Consider the following 15,374-nt stretch of genomic DNA (forward strand, 5'->3'; position numbering starts at 1 on the left):
AAGTTATCAACACATTTCTTTTGCTCTTTTTGCATTAGGTGGGACTCCAATTGTATCACAACTGTTGTTTATTTTGAATTTCGAAGGCTACTAGAAAGGTAGAATAGACAACTTGTTATAAAATTGGCATATTCATTTCTTCACTAAGCTTTATAAGATATAAATAAATTTTCTTCAACTATATGAACAAATGTTAAGATATCATTTTCACTAAGATCTTTTTTTTATTTCATTAAATTTCTATTATACTTTTTATGCGCTTAATGTCCATTTCAAAGTAATGTGACTATTGCCAATAGTGGCATGTTCTAAAGATTAAGTTATTATATTTTTTGTTCTTTCTGTTGTGGTTGAAATCCCATTGGGGATAAGGCCCCTCATTTGTGGCCTCACAAGTTCATAGCACTGGGTCAAAGCAATTGCCCCTCTTATTACAAATGTCCTATGCCTATTGTTCTCCAATTTTCTATGTGGTTTTAACACTTTCTTACTTCCAAAACCACTCACAAACATAAATGATTGGAACAAGGAACAAAAAATTGGAAAGCTTACTTATCTAGATTTGTAGTTGGGTATCAATATAAATCTTAAGTTGGACAATTAATAACTATATCCAGTTAAACTAGGTCTAAGTGAGATATGGATTTGCTACTCCTTCCACCCGATCAATTGAATCAACCTCCACAAATAGTGGTTTTGGATGTGGAACCAATTAATAAAAAAGATTACAAAATAAGATATGCCACAAACTCTCAAACTATTAGAATTTGAGTTACCCACTAAATTATGTGGCCCTTTATTTTTTATAGGGACATCTTATCTATACCTATATAACCTTGGTTTACCCCACTCCATCCTTGAAAATTTATAAACCACCTGACCATTTAAACATCATCCTAAGTTAGTTGTAAAATAATAAAATTCTATAATGATCCAAAAGTCTCCTAAAAAGATACATCAAGTTAATTTGATGTTATATGGCACATTGGTTTATTTGATGTTATATGGCACATTGGTTTATAATTTGCCTAATGGATTTTCTTCATCTATATCGAATGTGATTATATTTCTTTTAGATTTAATCTATGCTTTTTCAATTTTTAAAATATAATTTGGTAATCCGTTAAGGATGTAATCAAAACTTGCTCTCTATGAAATGTGTTTGGAAACAATAATTCAATATTCATAAATACTAAATATTAATCTAAAATTCTAAATTTAATATATATAGTCACTAAAATCCAAAGGGCAAAGCATTAATTGATTTATGCACTTTTCTAGGCCGATTGGTTCGAGTATATATAATTAATGGGGAATTATGTCCATGAATGGACGTGTGTAGACAAAGTGGAGGCACTACTATTCATGACATGCCTCTTCATTTGTGAATATTAGTTTACCAAACAAATGGCTTGATTAATAATTAGGATTAGTAATAGTTTGCATTTAGCCAATATATATGTCATATCGCCAATCAAATTTGAAGAATAATCAAACTTCAATCTAATTGCACTCAATCAAACATTTGATCATTATTGGTCAAAATATGAAGAACATAAAATGACAATAATCAAAAGCAAAATCTACAACTACAGATGTACAATATACCTAGGTCCAATACAATCTAATACAGACAATAATCTATCTCCAATATGATCATATGTAAAGTTTCATTCAAATACAAGAGTGATAATTGTTTTCCAAAATATATGAAATAATGATTTGGATGAATACAAACAAATGTGTACATGTGTGTATGTATGTATGTCAGAATATATAGTATTCTGATATACATATATACATGCATATCATCAAATCAATCATCATTCCTATATATGACCGAAGCTACTATTTATTCAACAATCTATCTTTATAAAATATGACGATGGAGATCATATATTTACTCACATCTATAAATTTTGATGTAAAATATATAGATTCCTTGAATTTAATGCAATAAACCATTATCTTTCCAAAAGATTCCAAGGAATTGAGTTAAACTCAATGCTATGGTCCATTGATTCAAAACCTTGGAGATTTCTAAATTATTGTTAAATGGTTTATCACCATTTAGATATCTAAAATAATTTTGCATGCATTTCATTTTCCTATATATATATATGTTAAGAATAAATGCCTTATTAATGAGGTACACATTATTGATAGAAACAAAAATATGTTTTTTGGTTTTGGGCTATGAGGTGACATCTAAAAGCATATTTTGATGTGCAAAATAGAGAAAATTCTAATCAAGTAGATGTTAGGGTAGATGTTTGTTAGACATTGCGTGTCTTTTGGAGAGACAAAACATTCTCTTTATAAAAAAGCATTTTCCATCTTTAAAACCCTCATATGGTTAGCTATATAGCTAGTAAATTTATGAAAATGCAACATAAAATTCTTCAAGATTTTTGTCACTCATAAATCATAAATTAATTATTTTATCGACTAGTAAATTGAAAAATATCCATCTAGAAGCTAGCTAAATCATAAATTAATTTGAGAATAAGCTATTTATCATGTAATGAATAAAATGGATAGAAAGGGTAGCAATTTTTGTATAGACTCTCATAAAAAATAACACAGCATTATTAGTTAGTTTCTTCTTTACGAAACATGTTTAAAATTATGTTTGCAACTCACTTATGGCTTTCTAGAAAAATCTACTAAGCTTCTCTGAGGTAATCTACTAAGCCATTATACTTTTCTATCTCTCATAGTTATATTTTTAATGTCATTCTCCACATACTAGTTAGTACTCCCTATTTTTATCATGTGGATCATGTGAACATATTATTTGGTTATAAAATTTTATTTACCTTTTCCTAATGCTTTATTTAACTCAAAATTAGCTTTGATTATAGCATTATCAATTAAAACTTCAATTTAAAAAGCTAAGATGAACTATCACAAGCATTTCAACTCGTAGAAAGTTTTTATTGAAAATCACAAGTGCACATTATAACCCACAACTCCTTGCCATAAAACATGTAACAATAAGAAATAATTATCAATAAAATGGACTTATAGACATATAGTGGTTCTTCTATGCGATCTTGTAACATTACCAATAGGAATCCAATGGTTAGTTTTTTTAAAGCTTGGGTAGAATTGCTCTAAACTTATATGAATTTGTTGTGAACATAAAATTTTGGTCTAGGAAAGACATCACAACCCTAAAAAGATCAACATATTGGATGATACTTGCTCTATTGACATGTACAAAGTAACATATACCTTCTAAGCTTGCTTTTGAACCCCTAATATCTAATTGCACCACATTTAATTAGATTATCCACTTTTGTCCCAATATTAAGGTAGTGTATTAGTTCACATCAGTGTTACGGGACTCGCCAAGTCATGCCAGGACTCTGCGAGTCCGAGGCAGAGTTCATGTTTTCGAGGCAATCTGCCTCTGGACTCGAACTGGACCGAGTCCTAGCAGAGTCCACGTGGACTCGCCGAGTCCTAGGCAAGTCCAGAGCCCGGGACTCTGATTTTTTAAATTTTTTTTTTAAAAAAAAATTTTTTAAAAAGATAAAGATTTCTGGAAGATGTTTTTTACAATGTATATGAATTCTGAAAATGATGTGGCATGTCAAGAATCTATTAAGGATTGAATCTTAAATCTTAAATCTTCAACTTTATATTATGTTATTCAATTTTTTCCTTCAAAAGTTTGTTATTATACTTGTATGATTTTTCGAGTCCTTACCGAGTCCTAGCTGAGTCCGATCGTCGAGTCTAAGTCCGAGTCGAATTTTGACTTTCCGAGTCAGAGGCGAGTCCGAGTCCCGTAACACTAGTTCACATTATACTTATTGATAAACACCAATTTTTCATGCATGTAATGAAGTATTACCAACTTTGTACATTATTTTTTATTTTGTACTTATGAGTGATTGAAGGTGAAGTAATTCCCTAAACAACATGACATTTATTTTTTGATTCTCTATTAATAGAAATGTGATTTGAGAGGCTATTAATAATGTAAAATGAATTATAAGAGATGGTGGATTAGAAATTTCGAGTACTTTATCCACCCACTGATTTAAATTTGTGGGATAGGTAAAGTGAGTTGTTACTCCTCCATCAAAGTTTCTCTCAAAGATAGTTTGTAAGGTAAGGCCTTCATCTACTTAATTATTTTGCTATAAAAGAATAACTTTCATTTAGTTTTTCTTATTGTTGATGTAGTCTTTTTTTTAATTTTTAAAAAAGTAATTAACTAATTATTTTCTAGGATTTGAGGGTTGTAATTAATTTTTTATTTATAAAATTAAAAAAGTTATGCATTTATGTAGAAATTGAGATAGAGAGAGAGAGAGAGTACACGTGATTCAAAGAGGAAGAAAATAGAAAGGAGTAAAAATAATTGGATAATAATATTATTATTCTTAAAACTATAGGAATTTTCAATGTTATTTTTTCAACGATTTAAAATTTATCCAAGATTAACATCCTGATGTCAAAATGAAATCTTATTACTTAGACCCAAAAAAAATTAAAAAGTGCATGAGATTACTAGGAAATCAAAAGGAAAAGCCAAGATGGCATTTCTTGCCAACATGCCCAAATGAATTGGTAGACTAAATCTAAAATAATGTAGATGATTTATATAAGAAAAGATAAAATTGACCACAATAGAATTAAAGACATCTTAGAATTAAATATATAACATTTAGTTATTGAACTTTTATTATTTATAGGAAAATTAAATATCAACTGTTGAATGTATAAAATATTAATATTGTTATCTTGTATTAAAATTATTTATCTCCTACAGAAGTGAAGTATACTAAAACAATAAGTAATACTTGAATTCATATATGTAGTGACATTCAAATGTGCATAACATTTCAAAATTTTCTTTTGATTTTTTTTGTTATTATTTTAGAAATTCAAATGTATCATTATTTGGTTGATTGTGCCTCAAAAAATCAATATTAAGGAGTACAAATGAGAAAAAACAGAAATATTGAAAAATTAGGATCATTGTAAATATAATTATATTATCGTGTTTGGTATGTACTTTCCAAATGACATCCATCTCTCTTATATTAGATGAAATATGAACAAGACATGTCTATTCCTTAGTATTTAATATAATTGTTTGTTATTCAACACACACATACCACATATATAATATAATATGTTTATCATTCTTTAGTGAGTTTTATCCAACTGAAAATACATCAACATTAACACTCCCTCTTGGTTATGGAACATAAACACAGGATCATATATCACCTCAATGTAATATAAAAATATATTTGATCAGAAGATATTCAACATTTTGATATCTTGAGTATTGGCCTTCAAAATATCAACAAATGATATTCACCAAATACTCTGAGTAGTGATGTTAGGAGTAATAGCCTTATATGAGTGTCATCTCATATGACATTCACCATGTACTCTTTGAGCGATGGCCTCCTGAATATCAAGTTGCAAGATATTCACCAAGTAATATAAGTAATGATCTCTTGAATGTTATCTCATGATATTCACCAAGTACTTCTTGTAATGGCCTCATGAACATTAAGTTGTATAACATTCACTATGTACTCAAAATGTTCATAATGTATGTGCACACACATTTTGATAATGCTTACAATATGAACATCCACCATGCAAAGTATAATCTATCATGATTTGCATAGTCATCGTAAGATATCCATCATAATAGAAAATTAAGTTATTGTAAGATTATCACCTTTCAATAACTTTTACAAATACAAGTGATATTCATTTGAAAATCATCACTTCCTCATGAAATACACAAGGGGAAGCCTATTAAAACCATGTAGTCACACACATAGACTTTACGACTCCCTCTGAATATCAATCTTCATAACTACTCATCCAATGTTACCATTGAAGAGTTGTCAAACTCCCTTTGAGTCTGAAATCAATCTCCCTTTTCCTGTAATAATATTCTCAGAGAAAAAGATCAAGGCATATAGCTCTTATACTTGTGTTTATGTTTGGAAGAAATAGAAAAATGTCCCCTTCAGAAACTTAATTCACCAATTTTGCCTTTCTAATAAACCTGATCTCACTTTCTTAACTAGTTGAAGTCACTATATCAACATATATATAAAGTGTGTATTTTGGAGCAATACCCTCGCCAGGAATTAGTTTTAGATTTTTGGACTCCCATCATTCAATGTATTACAAGGGGGATTTATTAGCCTTGTATCTTGTCTTTGAGCAACACAAAAATGATGTTATTCTTATTTACTCTAAGGTACATGTGCCTTAATAGAATCAAGCCCACCCTCAATATTAAATCTTCTAGTTATAGTATTCCCATCAAAATATGTATGTTCAATTACTTCTTATTGGAGCTAGCATAATTTGTTATTATTATCTTCATATCGAAAATGGCCCTTGAGCATTCTAGCAATCATATAATGACATGAGGAATTTATCATACTATCCACAATGCTCTAGTTCTTATGTCGATCTAACATTTCCTGAATTTTGATTCCACAGTCTTCTTACTACTGCCTCTTAATGATGGGTACTCAAGTGCACTATTTAAAGTGTCGATGAAGGTTTGATCATTACAAAGCCACGATGTTGATGTAAGGGCTAAGAATGTTGGTGGCATGCAATGTTTAAATATTGGAGCAAAGGTTGGCATCTCCTACCGTGTTAAAATCTGCAAACAAGAAGTGGGAGATAATGTTTATCTTGCTAAAATGTTGATAGTGACAATGGAGTTAAGACAGCGTTGTAGCCACTCCCTTCAAGTCCTCGTAGATGTTCCTCAATAGCTACGACTCCTCCGCATACACGAACAACTCCTCATCTTCTAACTCTGATATTTCCACCATTTCGAGATCTATCATCTTCCCAAGTGCATAACCTCAGTTCCAATGCAAGCCTACCTTAACCGAATGCAAGAAACAAAGGTATTCTTTAGAACTCTTTTATTTTCTTCCTTCTCTGCATAGCTTCACAGAACTTTTGTTATCATTTTGTGTTTTCCTTGACAAAATATCAAACAATATGATATTGATTAATTCCTTACATTTGCATCATTACTATGATACCATGTTGAGAAAAGAGGATGATTGTAAATGCAATTGCATTGTTGTCTTTAGTATGTACTTTCTGAGTGGCATCCATCTCTCTTATATTAGATGAAATATATGGATATACATGTCCTTTCACAAGACATATCTATTCATTAGTATTTAATATAATTTTTAATTATTTAACACATACATATATGTATAAATGTATGTATATGCTAACATTAACAAATATAACATTAGATTAAAAATTTGAGATTTTAATATAAATATTTTTTAAAAGGCAACTACTTAGTAAATATTACAATCAATTATACAAATAATCCAACAAAAGACTCAAAAAATAGAACACAAATTTATAGAAAACTTTTATCTAAGGACTATGATTAGGTGTACCATGGTAAATTTCAAAGCTTTTATTCTCTTTATCGTAGTAATTGAAACAATATTATAGGCTAAACTAAACACATTTTTTTATTACAAGAAATGAGCAAGGTGTTATCTCTAATGGAAAAAACCAAGGTCACAAAACATAATATGATTAAAGAATTGACTAAAGACCAAGAAGTTAATTTTAAAGTTTAATTTAAAAAGTAAATTATATTCTTAATTATGACAAAAACTATGAGTGCTCACTAAATTCATAGCTAAATTCTTTCCCAAGATCAAACAAAGGAAATATTCAAATTGTAAGATGTCACAAGCATCAAGTTAGATCTTTTAAGAGCATAAAATATGTAAAGAGAAAGAAAAATAGACAAGGAATCAAGATAAATGAAGAGTATAAAGCAAATAATTAAGAATATAAGTACTTAGTTCCATAATTCAAACATATAACATTATATCTATATATACTATGTTGGCAATATTGGGTAATGAGACAATTGAGAATATGTTCTCGTAACAATTGTTCAATGACTATTTTTAAAATTATGTTGGTTGATGTTTGGAGAAGTGCATGCTAAACACATCCTTTAATACCAAATCAACAATTTTAGGGCTCGTTTGGCTACAAGAATTGCCAAATGCAGCATTCATCTATGCTAGAATAAGCTCTTTTCTACTATTTGTGCATTCTTAAAACAAGTTCTGGAATATCATTTGGACTTGTTTAGTTAACATGGAAGAGGAGTCGAAATATGCATATTCTATGTTTGGTTGCAACAATTAAAATGGGAATTAGAATAAGTTTTGTTTTAAAATTTTAATAATTAAATTATTATTTTTAGTTTGGTAATATTTTTAATAAATAAGATTTTTAATTTATAAAAACCAATTTTTTATTTTATTTTTTAAAGTCAAATTATTTTAATTAGCTTTTATTTTATTTTTTAAATTGACTTTATAAGTGAAAAATATACCACAACCTTTGAATTTAAACTCAAAGGACATTTTACATTGCATATTATAACTTTAATTCTAAATTAAAAAATTATTTTAAAGAGTATAAGATCAAAACTAAAATCATTTTAATTTTAAATATATTAAAGAAAATAAAAAATACAAATAAGTCGAGATCATTAATATGATATTTAAATATTCTTTCAACATAGTTATAATTATAAGACTAAACACAAGACTTATTTGTGAAGATAGTTTTAAGAAAATTTAGAAAAGATATCGAATATAATATTTGTCTTTTTTGTCATTTAAAAAAATACATATTAAACATTAAATAATGTTGACCTAGTTTATATCTTATGATGAACAGAGAAAATAGTCCAAAAATGCATTTGAGTGGCAAAATACAGTCAAACGACAAATTTATGGACTCGACAACCCATCAAATTAGATTTATTAAAAATTGGAATAAGAATAAGTTATTCCTATACCATCTTTTTTTAAGAATTCCACTAAGCTCATTTTGGGGTCAAATTGGGATAGGCGAATTCTAATTCCAATTTGTATTTTGCAAACAAATGTCAAATTGGTGAATGCGGGTATTTAGATTTTCCTATTCCCACCCAATTCTTGCAACCAAACAAAGCCTTATAGTTTACAATTGTTTTAAACAATGAAATTAGAAAGTCAAATTATCATTATTAGTGTTAATTTAACACATTGTATCATTAACAAAGAATTTAAAGTAGTATACATTTATTGTTAATATAAAGTCATTGTCACTATAGTCATGGTTATTTTATTTCTTATTCTAATGATACCATTAATATGTTCATCATTATTTTTTGTTAAAAATGTTAAAAATATTCTTATTATAATATCTTGATATACTTAACGGTCTTTTTAGTTCTTATAAAAAGTTTTATAAATCTTATAAAAATATTTTTTTTTATAAAGACCATCTCTAAAATATGTTTGGAGTGTCCTACGTCCACTGTAAATTTGTTTTTATTTAGATGATTTCTCACATTAGAAATACTATAAACTGTAACCCATATCCCCTTTGTCCTCCAAAATGCCTTGAGGGATGATAACCTCAAAGGATGGAGAGATGAGACAACAAGTATACCATCGCTAAGAGAAGCTTTATTTTCACGAAATCATATGCTCTTACGCTCTTACCCATCAATACCCTCACTACATAGTAAAGAAAGTTGAAGCTCACAAACAGATAACAACGGAAAATTGAACAAAAACAAAAACGGCATACTGTAGACTAGTCTTCGATGCCATCATTACGTACAACGTATGTTCTTTTGAGACTTCATTTTATCTGTATGAATATGCTAAAGAAGCCATGAATACCCTTACTACAAAGTAAAAGGATGTTATGAGAAAGCTCACAAACAGATAACGAGAGCAATTCAATAGCAAACTTATCAATCTTTGAAAACACGGCATACAAGATCCCCGGTTCGACTCCCCTTCGACGCAATCATTATTTAGAATTTATGTCCTTTTGATACTTCACTTATCTGTAAGTATATGCTAATTAAGACAATGACATAGCCCGCTAGTTGGGACTAATTACGAGACAACAAAGACCTCATATCATCTAAAGGTTTCTTAATTCAGAATGAGATAGAGTGTATTTTTTCGACAAGAAAGACCACATATCAATCTAAAGGTTCCTTAATTCAAGAATGTGATAGCCTGAATCTCTTGTTAATACCGAAGGTGCGGGCTATCCTCCCCACAAAACGCATTCAATAGCCAAAATTTTCATAAAAACAAAATTCCAGATCTATGAAAATATAGCAATTTTTTCTCAGATTTTGTAATGTTTTCTGCAAAATCATCATAAATTCATTGAAATCATTATAAAATCACACTGAAATTTTCACAAAAATTCGTTGTATTTTTGTAATTTTGAAAAAAAAAAAGTCAAAGATGCATTTTATATGAAGGATAGCCTCATCCAATATCAGCTAAGAAAAGAAAAAGTGGGATATGTTTTTGCCTCCTAATTTTTGCGCATCAAATCTTCTTTAACACCACTGTGGCACGGGCTACTCTTTCTGTGATTATAAATGGCTGTTAATGCTGAATTGAAACTTGATAAGTGGTGCAATCTTTATTAAACTGATTTTGACTAGGAAAATCTCTATAAGACAAATTTCAATCAACACAACTTAACTTAGGATACGTCTCATCTCTCTGAGCCAAACCTTTTTGATAGATATGTGTGTTTTTTTCCGTTCCTAGTCACGATAAATTAACGTCCATAAGTTCGTTTAGTGAAACATGGAGCTCAAAAACGTCACTGCAGATAGCAAATCCAACTTGCTGAAATACAAACGGACCTTCAAACCTCATTTGGTTGCAGAAGTAAACACCAATGACTTACATGAAAAGATTCAATCTAAATAAGTATTCAAGTGCTTAAAAGGATCTTCTAGTCTAGAAGAAAACAAAAACTTGTTGGCTGTTTAGGTGAGGTACTGAAAATTGGCTTAAGCTCTTTGCACCAATACTGTTTCCAGCCAGCCAATGTATATTTTAGCTTTTGAATATTTTTTTCATAAGATTAAGTAATGAAAACTTATAAAGAATGAACTACATAATGTGCACAAGGCAAGACCTATAACATAATGGTAAAGTCTCTCATGTGAGAGGTCTTCAATTGAATCTATTCAAACTTTGAACAAATGATAATTATTCTAGACTTTCTCCCTATAAAAATATGTGCTACAAATAGGAAAGAGCTAAACGTGCAACTTATTCAAGGCTGAAAGAAGAGCCACCAGTAAAATCCATTAGAATATATAAGACATGATGAACCACATTTCTGCTTTCAGGCATCTGGACCATCTATTAGGCAAAGGACTTGTCACTCATATGCATTTCCAATTTTGGAAAGCAAACGACAAATTTATCAAACAGCCAGTTGATTAGGGAGAAACATTCGAAGGCATTAAAAAAAGAAAGAAAAAAATGACAAACTTTATGTCCCACAAAAACCTGAACAACCTTAAGTAAGCCATATATTATTCAAACTGAGAATAATATCATCGTTTTTGCCAGCCATCAGTTTTTTTACACCTATAGAAATGGTCCAAGATATAGACCAGTTTAATAAGTTTTCTAAATGGGAGTTTTATTTAAAAAACAGTTATCCACCTTCGAAGGTTTAGCATTGTAAGGATGATTTATGAGGATATTTACTATAGAAATGTGCGTCTTGGCCTTAATAATTTCAAGCAATTAGGTGTTCTTAAGTTGATTAAGCTTAAACAATCCGTGTGATTAAAAAATGCTGCTTTGGGAAGGCCTGTGGATCATTATCTTAGGATCCCAAATCGCCTTATCAAGAAAAATAACGACACGCAAATCTATTTTAAAAATCGGTCTAACATCGCTTACAGAGTCTCTAAATTCCAGATCCAGTGAGCATTGCTAGACATCGCATTCTTAGTTGGAAGAAGTGGCGATAAACAGGTTAGTAGAATATTTATTTTGCATAAGTTCCAAAGTGAATGAACGCTTTCAAAAGAAAATCGGAAAACCCTAAATTTATCGACAGGAAGAAATTACAGATCTAATTTTAAAGGGTTCGGGATCTACAGCGGATCTGCTCAGTGTGCACTTAAGCATTAAAGTTCTCTATTCTATAATTTCTACATTTTAGAGATCCAGGCATAGAAACCATATTTATTGTATGAAACAGACAAAACACCATAAATAACAAGGTCGATCAACGACAACGAGCGTAATACCGTGTTCACCTTACAAACCCTAATAAACCATATGAAACCACCATTTATTTAACAGGATACTGTATCTTTCCCCCTTTCTTTAAAGAAATAGGTATATAGACATGAAAACCTAGAATTTAAAGGAAGGGCAGAAAGGCATACATACAGTTCTGAGCAGATCTTGTCCTTGGCTACACCAAAAAACAAAAGTGAAATAAGAAAAATGAAATGGACAAAAGAGTTGCAGATAAAATCATTTTCTAAACACCCAGGAAAGGGGCATGAGATGAAATGTGGACCTTCTTAAAGATTTGTACCTCTGCTTCGAAATACTTTGCAGGAGTGTACTCTTCCAAAACAAGAACCCGAAAATCTTGCCATATCTCGCCCTTCCGAAGGACAGTCCATTAGGGCTTGAGATTTAGAACAGATCCATCCTGGTCCTACCAAACTGCTGCATTTTGAGCGCATTCAAAGCGCAAAAGAGTACATCTTGAAAAACAATGCACCGATTCATTCTCCGGTTTAGAAGAACGAGATCACAACCTGGAGAACTGGATATCCTGTGGGATTTAATGGCGTTGCGCAAATTAGCAAACGTGAAAGGTGCGGATTCATTCCATAAGGCTTGGAATCCATGAACACCGTCCCGTACAATATTTCTGAAGTTCCATGAAAGTGCACTTAAGGTATTGCTTTTCTCAGGTGGTCGATAATAATTTTAAAAAGCTCCATACCTATATATATATATATATATATATATATATGTATTTAAACAGATTGAATGTTAAATATAAGTGTTTGCCTTTAAAAGAGAGTAGAATATGGTTAACTAAAATTAAAATATTATAAGGTATGTTGATTAAATGACTTTAAATAATATACATTAATTCTTTACACTTTAAAACATATGAAAAGATTAATGAATAGTTGCTAGTGAAAGAAGAGGATGTGGGGTGGGATGGAAAAATAAAGTAAGAATGAAAGGAATTAAGAAAAGAAAAAATGATTAATAAGGATGGACAAGATTATATTGTACCAAAATTTAATAAGGATAGAAATGTTTGAGTGTGACGATATGATGACAACTTATAATAATAAGAGTAAGAGAATTTTTTTTAAAAAGGATGAAAGAACTAAAATTATTAAAGTAATATCAAAAATTAAAATAGACCAAAAAAAAATTAAAGAAAAAATAAACTAAGATGGTTAAAAAAAGAAAGAAGAAAAGAGGAACATTCAAGGAAGGCGGAAAGGAGGAGGATGATGCAACCATAACAATCATTAAAAAGGAGAAATTGAATGTTTAAGGGGTTTAGGGGAGGAGATAAGATAGATGGAGGAGATACAACTTTGAGGTAAAGGAGTTGTGAAGAAAGGAAAAGGATGGGAGGTTTAAAGAGGAAAGAAGTTAGAGAGGAAGCTCAAGGGAAATTGCTTCATAGGGGTTTTCAAGAAAAATTTAAATACCAACAACCATAATTGTAGACAGCAAAAAATTGGCAAAGACCTAAAACAATGCAAATTAAAGACAAAATCAGATAATGAAGGAAAACAATAGACTTTCAAATGAATGGTAACATCAAGTCATTAATCGATCAAATCAACTATCAAATCAAAAAAGACCTAAATCACTTTTAATAGAGGAAAAATAATTCATAAAATCATAAAATGAAATTAAAAAGGAAAAAGGAAAAGACAAAAGTTGAAAATAAATTGAACATTTAATAAATTAATAAAAGCCATTTATCCTCACAAAAGTGAAAATCCTTCTATTTACATCTAAAAGAATTGAAAAATCCTCTTTTTTCCTCACAAACTAAGTCTGTTGGACTCTTCCTCTTGGTGTCTTATGAGATATTTATAGTTTCACTATTACCCTCCAATCAAAAGTAAAATCTTGATCCTTACCCCAACCCCCTTCTAAAATCCTATAAATAGGAGAGAAATTCAAGAGAAAAAGGACCCAAGTTCTAGGCATCTGAACTATATGCACATTTAGAGTTATCATCTCTTTTAGCATTGTTATTATAGTGAATTCATGTCATTTTGATATCATTTTAGCATCTATTTAGTGTTATTTAACATCATTTAGACTTACATATGCACATGATTCTAGCATTCTAGAGTTATTATCTTCACATATCTGCATTTTCATACAGATCTAGCATAGACTTTGATAGCTCTATATTCATAAGCATACTCTTGTTCTAAAACTATCACTAAGATGTTGATCTAGAGAGCAATTTTAGCGATTGTAGTTAGGGAAACATGAGATGTTCGTAGAATCTTTGTTTATCAGTGATTTCTTGGGTCTAGATTAGCTAATTGTTACTTCAATTGCACTTTGCACTAAGGTCTTGTGAATATGCAATTTCATCATGTACAAATTGGCACCCACAATGGGGCTTCGTCTTAAAGCCTCTATTTTCTTTAACTTTTCTTTCTAATCTCCTATTTTTCTTGTAGATTTGTATTTTTCTATGGTTTCTTGTGCAGATATGACTTGCTAAAGGTTTTATAATATTTGAGAAGACCCATAACAGGAGCAACAATATTTTGAAGACATTCTCAAGCTCACAACCACTAGATCTGAGACTTCTTTAATGTTTTGATGCTTATGAATACTATTTTAACGCATCTGCATTGTATTTTAAAGCATTTGAAATGTTTTTTAATGCATCTACTTTGTTTTATAACGCATTTTCCTGATTTTGTAACACATTTACATGTTTAAATAGCGTATTTGACTAATATTATAAAGCATTTACACATTTTTGTAATGAAAATGCCATTTTCTATAGCACATCTTATCAGAGTTGTAAATCACCATATCTAACTTGCAGATATGATTGCTAGTAGTTTATCGATCTCTTCTGGGCTAACAAGAACTCACAAGCCACTAAAATTTGTGAGAAGGGAATGAAGACACTCAAAAATACACCAAGTCTTTGCTAGCATCAAATCAGGTTAGTCTAAACCCTTTTCAATTAGATTGTGACATTTTCAAATTCATAACCTAGTTTAACTAGAAAGTTTGATTTTGTTGATCTATTCAAAAGTAGGCCTATGCTCTCAACTCACTAAGTTGATCAGAATGTCAAACCTTCTGTAAAGGTCAGTAGCAATCAAGTTCAGAATGAACAAACACATAAATTAAATAGGAGGCTCTTGTCTTCTATAGGTAAAGGCTCGTAATTGAACATATCTTGTTTATCGTGTTTGGGAGATCAAA

General features: G+C 30.1%; 1 long non-coding RNA gene across 2 annotated transcripts in view; it reads right to left on the bottom strand.

Moving 5' to 3' along the window:
• Positions 1 to 12,845, bottom strand: part of LOC149575727 (uncharacterized) — a 32,315-nt gene extending 19,470 nt beyond the window's left edge. Inside the window, exons 1-2 of one of the 2 annotated variants that reach the window (XR_016360222.1) lie at positions 12,457 to 12,845; positions 12,302 to 12,330 (exon numbers count right to left, since the gene is read on the bottom strand). This is a non-coding gene — a long non-coding RNA (uncharacterized LOC149575727). The remainder of the gene's footprint in view (positions 1 to 12,301; positions 12,331 to 12,456) is intronic. The other variant, XR_016360223.1, reaches the window with a different exon arrangement.
• Positions 12,846 to 15,374: the final 2,529 nt, after the last annotated feature.

Source organism: Cupressus sempervirens, chromosome 2 (assembly GCF_028749045.1).
Source record: "Cupressus sempervirens isolate cs-2001-9-10 chromosome 2, ASM2874904v1, whole genome shotgun sequence".
NCBI classification, from domain to species: Eukaryota; Viridiplantae; Streptophyta; class Pinopsida; order Cupressales; family Cupressaceae; genus Cupressus; species Cupressus sempervirens.